Source organism: Cibotium barometz, chromosome 4, assembly GCF_041138505.1.
Source record: "Cibotium barometz isolate CiBa-2024 chromosome 4, ASM4113850v1, whole genome shotgun sequence".
Taxonomy (NCBI): domain Eukaryota; kingdom Viridiplantae; phylum Streptophyta; class Polypodiopsida; order Cyatheales; family Cibotiaceae; genus Cibotium; species Cibotium barometz.
In genome coordinates this window covers 24730487-24746965 of record NC_141049.1, presented here as the reverse complement: position 1 = coordinate 24746965, position 16479 = coordinate 24730487, and positions in this window count along the sequence as shown.

Here is a 16479-nt window from a genome sequence, read left to right as displayed (position 1 = left end):
TTATTAAAAATTATTAGTAATAGCAGCGGAGCTATGGTAAAATTTTAAAAAAATTAACACATAAATCAATTTCATGCATAATATGAAATGAGGACTTCCTACCTTATTCTAGGATTAATCATCCTAGGTTAATTGAATAATTCTCATCATAACCATGGAAGAATTGATTTTAATGATTATGCATAAATAGTTAATTAGTAAAAAGAGAAATTTCTAGTAATTAATTTTTATGATGAAAGAGGAATTCCCACCATATTTGGAATTCAATCATTTAAATGAGGAAAGTGGAATTTCTAGTATAATGGAATTAATGGAGATTTTTATTTAATTTTTAAGAGAAAATTTAGTTAAATTTATTTTATGCTTAGATAAATTTAAAATGATAAAGAGGAATTTCCACCATATTTGAAATTCAACCATTTGAATGAGAAAAGAGGAATTCCTATCATATTGGAATTAATGGATATTTTATTTAAATTCAATGAATAATTTTAGATAAATTTATTTTATCTATGAGAGATATCTAAATGATAAAAGAGGAATTCCTATGACATTTGGAATTAAATCATTTAAATGGAAAAAGAGAAATTCTTAGCATATTGAATTAATGGATATTTTATTTTAGAGGAAGTTATTTTATGAGAAATATTTGATGATAAAAGAGAAATTCCCATGACATTGGAATGCAATGCAAAAAGAGAAATTCCCATGGTAATTGAGATCCAAGAAATTAAAAGGGGAGAAGAGAAATTTTTTAGTATAATTCAATTTATGATTATTTATCAAAAGTGAAAATATGGGTAGAATTGATTTCTGCAAATCCCATGAATTCTTCTATTCCAAAAGAGGAATATCGAATATAATTCAATTGAGAAATTGAGAAAGAATATGGAAATAGTCATCGAGAAAAAGAACCTTTATCTAGGCCAAGTGATGAGCAAAATTTAGAAAAAAGTCCCATTATCGGTATCAAGGTAGTAAAAACTACTAAATGGGAATAGGATGTGGAACGGAGGTGATAAGATGTAAACGGGACATGATAAGATGTAAATGGGATGTGATAAGATGTAAATGGGATATGATAGGATGTGAGAAGATGTAAATGGGATGTGATAAGATGTGTATGGATGTGATAGGATGTGTATGGATGTGAAAAGATATAAATGGGATGCGATAGAATGTGAATGGATGCGATAAGATGTAAATGGGATGTGATAAGATGTGATGTAATGAAAATGGATGTGGATGTGAATGATGAGATGAGAGGATATGTGAAAGGGTGAGATGGGAAGTACATGGATGTGGATGTGTATGTGAAAGAATGGATGTGGATGTGTATGTAAAAGAATGGATGTGTATGTGAAAGAATGGATATGCATGTGATGTAAATGGATGTGGATGTGTATGTGAAAGAATGGATGTGGATGTGTATGTGAAAGAATATGATGAGATGTAAAGGGATGTGGATGTGAATGTGGATGAGATGTGAAGTGACGTAAAGAGATGTGATGTGATGTGAAATATATGTGGATGTGAAGTGATAAATGTGAATGTATGGATAGATGTGGATAGTCGTACACGTGAATGATTGGATGGATGTGGATGAATGATTGGATAGATGTGGATAGTCATACACGTGAATGATTGGATGGATGTGGATGAATGAGATGAGATGTGTATGAATGAGATATGATGTGGATGTGATGTAATGTGGATGGGATGAATGAAATATGATGTGGATAGATGTGATGTCATGTAATGTGGATGGGATGAATGAAATATGATGTGGATAGATGTGATGTGATGTAATGTGGATAGAATGTATGTGATGGAATGGTAATGTTGAATGAATGTGATGGATATGAATGAATGTGATGTGATGGATGTAAATGGATGTGATGTAAATAAATGTGATGGACGTGAATGGATGTGATGTGATGTAATGGATGTGAATGGATGGATGGGATGTGATGTGAATAGATTTGATGAGATGTGATGTAAATTGAGATAGGTGTGAATGGATGATATGTGATGTGAATGAATGTGATGTGATGTGAAACATGATAGATGTGAATGAATGAGATGTGATGTGAATGGATGAGGTGTGATGGGATGTGAATGGATAAGGTGTGATAGGATGTGAATATGGGTAGATGTGAATATGGGTAGATGCAAGTGGATGAGGATAAATGAGGAAAGATGTGATGAGATGGAAAATGATGTGATTGGATGAGAATGGGAATACATATGAATTGGATGTGGATTAAGTAATGTGGAACAATGTGGAAAGACGAGAGTTCGTTATAGAAACTGTATTTATGACTTGTTTTTAAAGGACTATTTTATGTTAATAATGTTGGGGAAGCATTTTGACCGTCTTGTGGATGAGGTCGTGGAGACCTAACTGATAAAGTTACAACAGTTGATGGAGAGTCAACGGAGGACGTCTCGCATAGCAAGGTCAGCCGAGGTCTTGACCAGCCTCAGTTTGATTTAAATGGTGAGCTTCCGGTATGGTGGATGAGAGACCAAGGAAGCGGCCTATGAGTGAAGTGCTGTGTGACCTGCGAGAAGGGTCTTAGAGGGTGCTGACCATACGGTGCTCGGGCTCTGGGTTGCCGAAGATACCCACACGTGCGTCGGGGAAGATATTGGAACAAGGAATAAGAGTTGTTTCTAAAACCGGGCATGGATCTGGTTGATTGACCTTGCTGTCCTCCGGATGAGTCCGTGACTCTTTTATACGGATCGGTTGGTTGATCTTGCTGATCTTCAATGGAGATTTCATTTTGATTTTCAAAAGTGAATACATTGCCGAGTTTTATGAGCTAGGAACTATTGAAAAGGCCCCTGAGTGGACAGGTGGTCATCAGCGTTCTGGTTGCCAATGATGCCATAGGTACACCGATGAAGGAATGATTGGAAATTAGAATTCAATCAGATATTTTGGAGGATTATGATCAATGATATTATGGTTTCATTAAAAGATTTTTTAAAAGGCAGTTGAATATGTGAAACATGCAATTTCATATTGGATGTGTAAGTGGTGTGACTATCTTGAAATTTTCATGAAGTGCCGGCTAGGGGGACTTGGGAACTCTTTTCCTCCCTAGTACCCGGGACAAAACCTAACCAAATTCTTAAATGGATCCCATCACTACTGTGGTTGGGCGGTTGGCTAACCCACGGGACTAGATGGGCTGGATTGATAGATCCCTAAAATGAGACTCAATTTTGTTATAGTACGATAGATGAAATAAATCTCGGATAGTAATTGTTCTATGGAAAAGAATCAACGGTTGTGCCTCTCAATGAGGGAAAAAGTGTTGGTCTCTATGATCTAAGTGCAAGTTTCTTCCTTGATCTGACCAAGTGACTTACAAGTTCGGTCGGATCAGTTTGGTTAGTGATGACCTTGACTACGTTAGAGTAAAAATATCATGGAGGAATCACCTGTGCTTTCCGGGTGGGGAGAGTTTTTCCGGGTTTGATTTTGGAAGAACTGAGGGATTAGTCTCTTGTCCGGATATCCGTGTGGCGAGGCCCCGAGTGAGGGACCCTGCCCTGCACAAGGAGTGCTACTTCCGCTACTAGCAACCCCAAATCCGTTACGCAGAGTGGGCAGGGATCTTTCAAAGAAGGGAAACACATTAACAAAGATTTTGATAAATGTCAAAGATGTTATCAAGGTCATGGAGAGAGAACCTGTGAAAAGGCGAGAAGAATCTACTGGGAGAGAATAAAGGGTAGCATGAGAAGATTTAGGAAGTGTGGAGATATTCTGGGAGACGTGGAGAGAATCAAGCAAAAGAGGTGGAGTGAATCAAGGAGAAATTAGTGGGATTAGATGCTTGGATGTAAACTCTATAAATTGAGGCATTGGCCTAATGAGAACTCGTTGGTTTTTGATTATCCATGCCTACATTAAGCTATTAGTTACACCCATCACGTCTTAATTATCATCTAATCACTTTGTTAATGATGTTGATTCTAGCATTTGATCCACCATAGCTCATCACATTGCTATAATTTTAACAGTTGTGAATATTGGTTAATAAAATTATCAGAGTGAATCTTGTTTTTAAGAATTATGATGAAATATTTATTTGTTTAAGAAATAAATCTCAAAAATTAAATAGGCATTAATTTGATGACAAAGTTAAGTTGACAAAAATCTCGTTTTGTCAGAATCATGAGGCGCACGGGCCATGGTAGGCAGCCGGATCCTCTTACCGATCCGGACATTCGTAAAGCCCTGCACCGATTCCAACCTGGTCCCTTCAAGGGTGAAGGGGAACAGTTAGGAGAAACAATGGAAAAATGGATCGAGGCAATGGAAGAGTATTTTGATGTAACCCGTTATAATGAGAGGAGCAAGATGGCTCTCGCCAGATTGAAAATTATGGAAACGGCGAGGGTCGCATGGAGGAACCATTGCGAGACAAACCATCTCGATCAAAATACCCAGACCTGGTAAGATCTTAAAGCTTACCTCAGGAGGAGGTTCTATCCTCCGAGCTTCTTGGAAACCAAAATGAATGAGTTCTTGGAATTGAAGCAGGATAGTCAGATAGATCTCAAATTAGTGTATTACCAGATCAGGATAAATGATCAAGATATCCCAAAGACAGCCATCAATACTCACTATGGGCACTATGAATTTACAGTCATGCCGTTTGGATTAACAAATTTCCCAGCTACATTCAATCGCCTAATGCAAGACATTCTCAGAGAATACTTGGATGATTTTATTCTTGTTTTCTTTGATGATATTCTGATTTACTCAAAGGATGCAGCTCACCATGAAGCTCACGTCCATAAGGTTCTTGAGATTATAAGGAAGCACCAAATCTTTAAAAAAGAGAGCAAGTGCACTTTCTCTATCGACCATGTTGAATACTTGGGCTTTCTGGTATCCAAAGATAAAATTTCTCCAGATTCCACAAAAGTCCAAGCGGTCATAGATTGGCCTGAACTAAAGACAGTGAAAGAATTCAAGGGATTCTTGGGACTAACTGATTGGTATAGAATTTTTATACCTAAGTGTGCTCTCATAGCTTCCCCCCTGACTAATCTTCTCAAGAAGAATACCCCGTTTCAATAGTCTGCCAGTGTCAGAGTGCTTTTGATAAGCTGAAGACCGCCTTGGTGACCAATCCCGTTCTGAAGTTGCCAAATTTCTCTCTACCCTTTGAGGTAGTAACTGATGCTAGTGGTTTTACCTTGGGAGGTGCGCTCATGCAGGAAGGTCATGCAGTGGCCTGTGAATCCCGAAAACTTAGAACGCATGAGAGAAATTATGTTGTCCACGACCTGGAGCTACTTTTAGTAGTCTATGCCCTAAAGTTGTATAGAGACATTACCTACTAGGTCAAAGATTCACTTTGATGAGACAGATCATTAGAGCTTAAAGTGGATCTTTACTCAGAAGGATCTCAACATGCGCCAAAGAAGGTGGATGCAGACCCTACAGGAATTTGATTTTGAAATCAAGTACCACCCAGGCAAAGAAAATGTGGTAGCAGATGCCCTCAGCAGAAAAGCCTCCTTACTTGCAAATCACAGTGGTGTCAAATCCATTGACTATTGAAGCAAGAGAGAAGATCATGCAGGATAGATGCTTTGGCCCTATTGCTATCCTACTTATGTAGGAAAGCAAAACTCCTCAGGAGTTGAACCGAGTTCAAGTGTACAGACTGGATGAAGGAGTTATGTATTACAATAGCAGGCTATGCATTCCCAATGATGAGGGAACTAAGGGTCAAATTATGAATGAAGCCCATGATAGCCTTATAGCAGGACATCTAGGTTTCATCAAGACCTACATGTCTGTAAAGAAAAGCTTCTTTTGGCCTGGACAAAAAAAGGATGTTCTTAATCATGTACGTCAATGCCTGATATGTTAGAAAGTCAAAGCTGAGAGTAAAAATGCCTGGGAAGTTACATCCATTAGACATCCCCCAGATGAAGTGGGAATGTATCAGTATGGATTTTATTACTGGACTACCTTTAGTGCAATCAGGTTACAACTCCATCTTCGTGGTAGTTGATAGACTAACCAAAGTTGCCCATCTGATTCCAGTAAAAGAAACCTACATTATAGTGGATGTGGCCAAAGTGTTCCTCAAGGAAATCTTCAGATTGCATGGCCTACCCCAGGAGAATAGTAAGTAAGTTATCGAGATCCCAAATTCACATCAAGATTCTGGACTGCATTCTTCGAAGCAATAGGAACTTTCTTGGATCTCAGCACAGCTTACCACCCCGAGACCGATGGTCAAACAGAAAGGGTGAACCAAGTAATCGAAGATATACTTCGGTCATGCTATGGTAGGGAACCCAAGAAGTGGCTAGTCGAGCTCGCCTACAATGCTTCTTATCACCAAAGTATCGGGATGAGCCCTTTCAAAGCTCTATATGGACAAGATTGCCTAACACCATAAACTTGGTCTGACCCATTGATTAGGGTCGAGATGTCTAGACAGATGCTTGACGACATGGAGCAGCAGATGCAGTCAATCCGCAAGGATATAAAAGCTGCCCAGGATAGACAGAAGCAGTATGCAGATAAGACGAGGTCAGATAGAAAATTCGAAGAAGCAGATATGGTCTTCATTCGAGTATGCCCCAAAAGAAGTTCTCTATCTCCTCTTGGGAAGTACAAGAAGTTATCCCCCAAATATTGTGGGCCATATCTGATTACAAAGAAAGTAGGTGACTTAGCCTATGAACTTCTTCTATCTCCTCATCTCAAAGTACATAATGTATTTCATGTCAGCCTACTTAAGAAGTATGTACCGATCCCGAATCATGTGCTTAATGATGAACTCTTAACTTCTTCAACCTAAGGGCAGATGGAACTCCAACCTGAAAAATCCTTGATGTTCAAGAGAAGGGTCTCAGGAACAGAATTCTAAGAGAATTATTAGTCAAATAGAAGTTCTATCTTTTTGAAGACGCCATTTGGGAGAAAGAAGCCGAACTGATGTGGGATTTACCCCCCCAGTTTGCGAGATGAGGACATCTCACGTTTCTCAAGTGGGAGAGGATGTAAGATTCCTCCTCAGCCTGAATAAGGAATAAGCTTTTACTTCAATCCCCTGTAATCGTTCCCTGTTTTTGAATACAAGAAAATCCTTTTTGAGTCCTAGCTAGAAGAAGCTTTTCTTCATAGACATATAGGTTTTTATAAACCCTGGAGGTCTAGCTATCAGGCTATCATGGGCTTCTCTTAGAATTCTTCCCTTTATTCCCTCATCATTGGGAATACATAGCCGATTATTATAATACATGCATCCTTCATCCAATTTGTACCCAAGAACTCGACTCATTTCTTGAGGAGTCGTGCTTTCTTGCATCAGAACCGGTAGCAATAGGGATAAAGAATTTGTCCTGCATGATTTTCTCCTTTGCTTCACTGATCAATGGATTTGGCACCACTGTAATTGCAAGCAGGGAGGATTTTCTGCTGAGCGCATCTGTAACCACATTTTCTTTCCTTGGTCGATACTTATTTTCAAAATCAAATTCTTGCAACGTCTGCATCCATCTCCTTTGATGCATGTTGAGATCCCTTTGGGTGAAGATCCACTTCAGACTTTGATGATCTGTCATCATCAAGGTGAACCTCTGTCCCAAAAGATAATGTCTCCACAACTTCAGAGCATAAACTACTGAGAGTAACTCCAAGTAATGGACATCATAATTTCTCTCATGTGTTCTGAGTTTTCTGGATTCATAGGCCATTGCATGACCTTCTTGCAAACCCACTGGCATCAGTAACTACCTCAAAGGGTTTGGTAAAATCTGGCAACTTAAGGACAGGGTTGGTTACTAAGGCTGTCTTCAGTTTATCAAAGGCACTCTGACACATTGTAGTCCACTGAAAAAGTGTACTCTTCTTGAGAAGGTTAGTTAAAGGGGATGCTATCTGAGCATACCTAGGTATAAAGATCCTATACTATTTGGTTAATCTTAGGAATCCTCTGACTTCCTTTACTGTCTTGGGTTCTTGCCATTCTACGACTGCCTGGATCTTTGCGGGATCAGGAGAAATCCCATCCTTTGATACTATGAATCCCAAGTATTCCACCTGGTCAACAGAGAAAGAACATTTGTTCTTTTTTGCAAAGAGTTGGTGTTTCCTTAGGATTTCCAGGACCTTGCGCACATGATCTTAATGATCTGTAGTGTTCTTTGAGTATACCAATATATCATCAAAGAAAACAAGAACAAAATCATCCAAGTTTGGGTCCCACTTAACCGATCCAGAAGCTCATTAATCCTAGGAATAGGATACTTATTTTTAATTGTTAATTGATTCGATCCTATGTAGTCAATACAAAGTCTTAATATCATCTTTCTTCTTTTGGAAGAGAACGAGCCAAAGGTAGGACTCTGAACTGGCACTCTCTTACATTCCCATCTAGGCTAAACTGAATAAGGTCTGACTGTCTCAAGGTGTGTGAAAAGAATCTTTCCATTGGCCAATTCCACTTGCATAGGTTTCCCTGATTTTTTATTTAGGACTAATTTACGCAGACATCTTGGGGAAATAAAAGAATGAGTACTGCTTGAATCAATCAAAAGCTTGAATTACTTACCTTGGTACTCTACTCGAGTCTGGACAACTGAAAATTGATGGTTGTTCCCCTGATGCTCTATTGCGGCATAGATCTGTCCTTTCTCTTCCTCCACTTCCTCAGCTATAGTGACGGCTCTAGCTGCTGCAGTCTGAGGTGGAACTCTCTCTCTTTGGTTACTCTTATTCTGGGAGGGAGTTCAGAGAGTGCTTTGCATGGAGGCTGCAGGGATGAACTGGCACTCTTTCGGGGTTGCCCTGATTTTGGCGCGGGGGGCCCTGATTGGGGACTGATACGAAGGAGTCTGTCTCTGAATTTTGGGACCCTGGCTTCCTTGGCCCACAAAAGGAGATGGGCAATCCTTGAGCTGGTGTTGCCCAAATCCTTGACATTCGAATCACATGTTCTCACTTCGAAGCTCTTCCCTTTGCATTCTTGAGAAAGCTGGAGTACCTGAGAAAGTACTTCGAGGGAAAGGTCTTCCTTCATTCCTGAAGCTTCCCATCTCTAGATTCTGGTTGGGACCTTGGTGTCTCTTTGGAGGTGGAAGGTTGGAAGAACTTCCCGATGTCTGAAATCTTTTGAAGGATGAGGGAGCTGGCTTTGGCAGGACTTTCACGATGAAGGCTTTGGCGAAGTCCTTTGCCATTCTGACAGCTTCTGCCATGGACACTGGCTTGGCATTCTTGACCAGTGTGTCTAATGGTTCATTCATTCTCGGAATGGCCATAAGGTACTCTTCATCTAGAGGTGGTGAATACTTGAGTAGAAGAGCAAATGCCTGGTGATATTCTTCAATGGTTTTGTTCCCCTGGTTTAGGTCTAAAAATTCATTCATTTTACTTTCTAAGAACCCGGGGGGACAAGATCTCTAAAAATTCATTCATTTTACTTTCTAAAGAACCCGGGGGGGACAAGATCTCTTCCTCAAATAGGTTTTAAGATCATTCCAGGATTGGGTGTTTTTGTCCAGATGGTTGGTGTCACAATGGTTTCTCCATGCCACCCTGGCTGTTTCCACAATTTTCAGCCTACAAAAGCCATTTTGCTCCTCTCATTATAGCCGGTGACATCAAAATACTCCTCCATTGCTTCAACCCATTTCTCTACAGCTTCACCCAAGTTCTCCCCTTCACCTTTGAAGGGTCCTGGCTGAGTTCTGTGAGAAGAGCCTTGCGAATGTCGAGGTCAAGCTCTTCTTCTTCAGAGAGAGTTTCTGGCTGACGGCCACGGTTCCCTCGCCTTATGATTCTGCCAAAAATGATATAATATTAAATTTTTATTTTGATATCGTCCACGAGATCCTAAGACTTAAGAGGTTCGAAAAATAATTTCTTAGACAAGATAAATGATCTTATTGGAGATCTATGACATATGTCCAGTAACAGATTTTACTTCATCAATTCGTCAATAATTAATCACTTATACAATAGGGAATTTTTCTTAGACAAGATAAATGATCTTATTGGAGATCTATGACATATGTCCGGTAACAAATTTTACTTCATCAATTCGTCAATAACTAATCACTTATACAATAAGGAATTTTTCCACAAAACATTATTTTATTTTTAGAAAGGTTGAAATATGTACATAGAGCAGCTTGGCTCCAGAATTCAAAATCTCCTTGGGAGACTCATAAGATGACGGTACTGAGCTATGGACATGCCTTGTTGATACAAATGTTCCCGTATTGCCAAGGGAGCTACTATCTTCTCCTTTTAGGAATAAAGCGACTAAGGAGTTTGTAGATTTGGCAGGAAAGTTTGAAATTTCGAGGCGTTGAGAGTGATATAAAATAACACCATGTATCACTTTCAGCTTCATCAAAATCATGGTCAATGAGAGATTTTGCCTCAGCATCGTACGCTAGTTGCAAGAGGCATGGACATACTGCCCTGCAAACCACTTGTGCTGCCGTCTCTCCGTTGGGTCAGGAAAATATAGATCCTCAAAATGGCCTGCGAGTCTGGCACAGCTCGTTCGAGTTGTAGCGGAAGAGATGAGATGCTCAAAGGCGAACGCACTCATGTCTTGTGTGACTGGGTGAGGTCGGGAACACCAGATAAGTGTGGAACTTCCATCTATAAAATAAATTTCTTTGATTAAAAATTCTTCTCATTAATGAAGCTTACAGAATGAAAATACAATATATAAATGCTTTTTTCTGAGTTTTTATTATCAATTTCTGATAAGAACTTGTTTGTCCTTATTAGCTTTCAACAAAGCTCTGATACCAGCTGTGAGATCCCCCTCCGAGGGCACTCACGGCGGCGGAAGTAGCATCGGCCTCCCGCGTGGCGGGGCAGGGATCCACACTCGGGGCCTAGCCCGCGGATATCCAGACGAGAGACTAGCCTAGCGGTTCCTCCGAAACCGAGCCCGGAAAAACATCCCTCACCCGAAAGGCACGAGCGATTCCTCCAGAGAAAATCTTCTAATGGGGGAATTATCCTAACGAGTCAAAGTCATCTCACTATTTAAACTGATCTGACCAAACCTGAAGTCACATGGTCAGATCAAGAAGAGACTTGCACTTGGTCCATAGAATCACAGCTTTTTTCCTCCTTTAACGAGGCACAACCCCGCTAATCCCTTCCCGCAGAACAAGGTCTTCTCAGGACTTAGTCTAACTAACATAACTAATTGCATCTTAATTGTTTCGTAGGAATCCTCTGATCCAGCCTAACCCTAATGGCCCATGGATTAGCCAACCACCTAACACTATAGGATTCCTTTATAAAGATTTGGTTATGTTTTGCTCGAGTACCGAGGAAAAGAGTTCCCAAGCCCCCTAGCTGGCGATTCATGCAAAACTTAAGGTAGGCATACCACATACGCACCCAAAATGAAATCGCCATTTATAACAGATTCGGCTACCTTTAAAATAATCCTTCAATGAAAATCGAAATATTACTGATCATCATCCTCCACAAAATTTTGAGTCCATTGTATTACAAAATATGTCATCTGGACTCTTCGTTGCCAACCAACGAGATCCAATATCCAAAATTTGATTCACAAAAGTTATTCTTTTTAGTCCATCCGAATCTTCCTCGATGCACGCACGGGTGTCCTAGCAACCACGAGCTCGTACATCACCTGGTTAGAACCCTCTAGGATCCTACTTAGGTGTCCCAGCACTTCACTCAGGGACCGCTTTGTCAGTCCTTGTCCATCGTACCGAAAGCATACCATTTTAACTGTATCGAGGCTAGTCAAGACCTCGGCAGGCTTTGCCACAAGTGGCATCCCTCGATGACTCCCCACCAGCTGTTGCAACAACGAGCCTCCTCTTAGTAAAACACATGCCAAATGCTTCCTTCGCGTAAAACAGTCCTTTAATGAAAACAGAGGTTCTATGCAAGTAAAATTCCCAGTTTAAGATTGGTTCCACAAAACCCTTTTTCTTTAATTCCCAATTTCATAATGAGAATCCTTGCAAGATCTCTCATTCATCAGGGTAATCTACCCATCATTTGACTGACTGTCAAATGATGGGTAATCTACCCATCATTTGTCTGACTGTCAAACTATATTCTTGGTGATTTCGGTCCAGGGAAAACTAGGTTGAAAGATCCCTATCCCCACCACGCAACGAATCCTGGGATGCTAGCAGCGGAAGTAGCACTTCTTGCGCGGCGCAAGGTCCTTCATTCGGGGCCTCGCCCACGAATATCCGGACAAGAGACTAATCCCTTGGTTCTTCCAAAACTGAACCCGGAAAAACGTCCCTCGCCCGGAAAGCACAGGCGATTCCTCCAGGATATTTTTACTCTAACGTAGTCAAGAGCCTTAACTAACTGAACTGATCTGACCGAACTCGTAAGTATCATAGTCAGAATTTTTATCCGGGATCTACTTCATGTATCGTACCATAACAGAATTTAGTCTCATTTTAGGGATCCATCAGTCCAAAGCCTAACCCCATCCAGTCCCGTGGGTTAGATCCAACCGCCCAACCACTGTAGTGATGGGATCCATTTAAGAATTTGGTTAGGTTTTGTCCCGGATACCAGGAAAAAGAGTTCCCAGGCCTCCTAGCCGGATATTCATGCAAACTTAAAACTAGTCACACCACTTACACACCCAATATGAAATTGCCTTTTTCACAGATTCAGCTGCTGTGAAAAACTAGTCACACCACACACACCCAATATGAAATTGCCTTTTTCACAGATTCAACTGTCTTTAAAACAATCATTTAATGAAACTATAGTATCACTGATCATAATCCTCTAAAATTAATCCGGTTGAATCCTAATTTCTATTTTTTCCTTCATCGGTGTTCTTATGAAACTATAGTATCACTGATCATAATCCTCCAAAATTAATCCGGTTGAATCCTAATTTCTAATTTTTCCTTCAGCAGTGTACTTATGGCATCATTGGCAACTAGAACTCTCACCACCTGTCCACTCAGGGACCTTTTTGATAGTTCCTAGCTCATAGTACCCGGCAATATATTCGTAAGTCACTTAGCGCTTCACTCATAGGCCGCTTCCTTAGTCCCTCATCCACCGTACCGGAAGCTCACCATTTAAATCGAATCGAGGCTGGCCGGACCTACTACGCGAGACGTCCTCCGTTGACTCTCCATCACAGCTGTTGCAACTTTATCAGATAGGTCTCCACAACCTCATTCACAAGACGGTCAAAATGCTTCCCCAGCATTTTTGACATAAAACAGTCATTTAAAAACAGGTCATAAATACAGTTTCTATAACGAACTCTCGTCTTTCCACATTGTTCCACATTAATCCTCATTTAATTCATATGTATTCCCATTCTCATCACATCATTTTCCATCTCATCACATCTTTTCTCATTTATCCGCATCAAATCTCATCCACTCGCATCTACCCATATCCACATCTCATCACATCATATTCATTTACATCTATATCCCAATTTACATCGCATCTCATTCACTCACATCCCGATTCACATGACATCACATCTCATTCATTCACATCTCGATTCACATCACATCACATCACATCCATCACATTCATTTACATCCATCACATCACATCTATTCACGTCCATCACATCCATTTACATCCATCACATCACATTCATTCATTCATATCCACCACATTCATTCTCATAACCATCCTATCACATACATTCTATCCACATTATATCACATCACTTCTATCCACATCATATCTCATTCATACACATCTCATCTCATTCATCCACATCCATCCAATCGTTCACATGTACAACTACTCACATCTATCCATACATTCATCTCATCTCATTCATACACATCTCATCTCATTCATCCACATCCATCCAATCATTCACATGCACGACTACTCACATCTATCCATACATTCATATCTATCACTTCACATCCACATATATTCATGTCACATCACATCACATTCTTTCACATACACATCCATTCTTTCATATACACATCCACATCCATTCTTTCACATACATCCACAATCATTCTTTCACATACTCATCCACATCCATTCTTCACATACACATCCACATCCATTCTTCACATACACATTCACATCCATTCTTCACATACACATCCACATCCATTCTTCACATACACATTCACATCCATTCTTCCATTCTTCACTTCTACTGAATTTCTTTCTTTGAATATTCACTTAACTGATTTCTAAATTAGTTACAAATTCCAATGAGGAATAGATTAATCATTTATCTGAATATTTCAATCTCGATAGATTTCCTGAATTCTCTTTTTACAATTTGTGTGAATATAAAACGATAGAAATTTCTCTCTTAGAGTATTTAATTATTCATTTATCAAATACCCATATAATTTAAATATAGAATTTAAGAGAATTCTAATTTTGATATAAAAATTCTTTATGTATCTATTTATGCATAAAAATCCACTTCAGTGGGAATAACACTTTTATAAAAAAAATCCTTTTATGCATCTATTTATGCATAAAAATCAACTTCAATGGGAATAATACTTTTATAAAAAAAATCTAATCTCGTTGTTGCACGCTCCTCCCGAGGCAATATTCTGACGTTTTCGGGAAGGGGCCATCTTGGACGTCGTGTTGTAGGTCTCGCTGTCACGGTCGAAACACTCTAGTCGGATCTCAATTTTGAGATCATTTGCTCACCGTATGAGCAAAAGACCACAGCGCATGAACCCTCTCTTAAGGCTAAAACCTCTTACTAAAGTCCACGCAAATGGGGGGAGGGGGGGGGATTGTGAGATGTCCTTAAGATAAAAACGTTTTGCTAAAGGGGAGAAGGGCTGAGGGCTGCTGTAAGTCTCTTCAGACCGGGGGGGAGGTGGGGAGGGAGAGAAGAGTTAAGGACACTACCTCCTAGCAAGAGGGGGATAGAGGAAAATTGCCTTATCTGAAAAGTGGCAAATGAGGGGGTGTGAGAGGGGTGGCTGCAAGGGGCAGCTGTACTACAGCAAGTACACTGCACAGGGACGGATGGCGGCACAACAGAGCATAAGCTACGTAGAAATGTGTGTTGCCCATGGAGCACCCCGACAGGGGTTTATATAACTGTGGGGTATGGGTACAGGCGCTGCGCAAAGCAAGGACGAAAGGACGGTGTACCAGAAAAGGCTATAGATCAGTGGCCTACATGGGTCTAGGAGAAAGGTACGGTGTCGGTTAACACAGGGAAAGGAGTGGTACACATGTACCTTATCTAGTCAGGGGCAGCATGGGTGTCCACGTAGCGGTACGTGTGGACCACACACAGTGGGCGGCCGTCCTTTGGTTCTTGTGTGGCCATCGTACGGGCACCTGGTAAGTGTGTCCCAAAATTTGGGGTGAGGTCCCAAAATTTGGGGCGTCGGCCTCGATTTGCATGCCGGACCGCCCCGGGGGGGGATTTTTTTTTGTCCGAGAGGTTCTCTTCGTCGTTGGGGTGCAAACCGTTTATCAATCGGACGCCCGATTGTGCATTTATCAAGGTTTAAAGGTCGTCACTTTTTAACTATAAATGACTGAAATTTACGTATAAGCTTGATCCGGTGTCCGTTTTGGATGCTGTAAAATCTTATATTAGGGTAAAATCACGCGTAGATTCCAAATTTGGGCTCAATATTTGAAGATTCTAAGTAAAAATGACTCATTTAATAAAATCATTGATTTTTATACCATAAAAACTCATAAATTTATCTATTACATTGACATTTCTTTATTTAGTGAAGATGGGTATCTTACATAAGACCTCAAGTAACGAAAGAAAATCAAGTAACTTTTCCTCTTCTATTTGATAAAAAAGGGGCTATGGTCTCAGCTTGGGACAAGAAGTATCCAGATGTCAAGTGGAGACAGGATACATCACCTAGTGATGCCCGTACTTTAGAGGTGAGAAGGAATCGGTGGATGTTTTGTTGCGAAGAGTATGTGAACAGATGGAGAGATAAGGCATTGAGGATCCTGTGCAATATTATAAGGAAAGAGAGATCGATGGTGGTACCTCTCGTTGATTTGCTTTATGTTTTGATGGATTAAGAAGATTGCTCTTTGGAATGTAAAAGTTGTGTGTTCACCGTCCAAGAATTATCGCATGTGGCGTACTGTGTTTCAAGGTCAATGGGATATGTTTTGTGCTGTGGAGCATAAACAACATTCCATAGCTGGACAAGTGTATGATTACAAGGAATTTCGTGTGTTATATAGTGGGCACCCCCCTACATAATCAGGGGTCATGATTGTAGTGAAATCTCAGTTTAAGCCATCATTGGTTATGTAGGATGTCCGGGTGTGGTTCATTGTTGTGGAAGTGGAGTTTATGGATGAAACATTATGGCTTGTGGGGCTATATGCACCTAATAGTGTTGCAGAATGTTGTCAGTTATGGGACGATTTATTGTGTTTGTGTAATGCTAAGCCTGCTGGCTTTGTGTTGGGGTGAT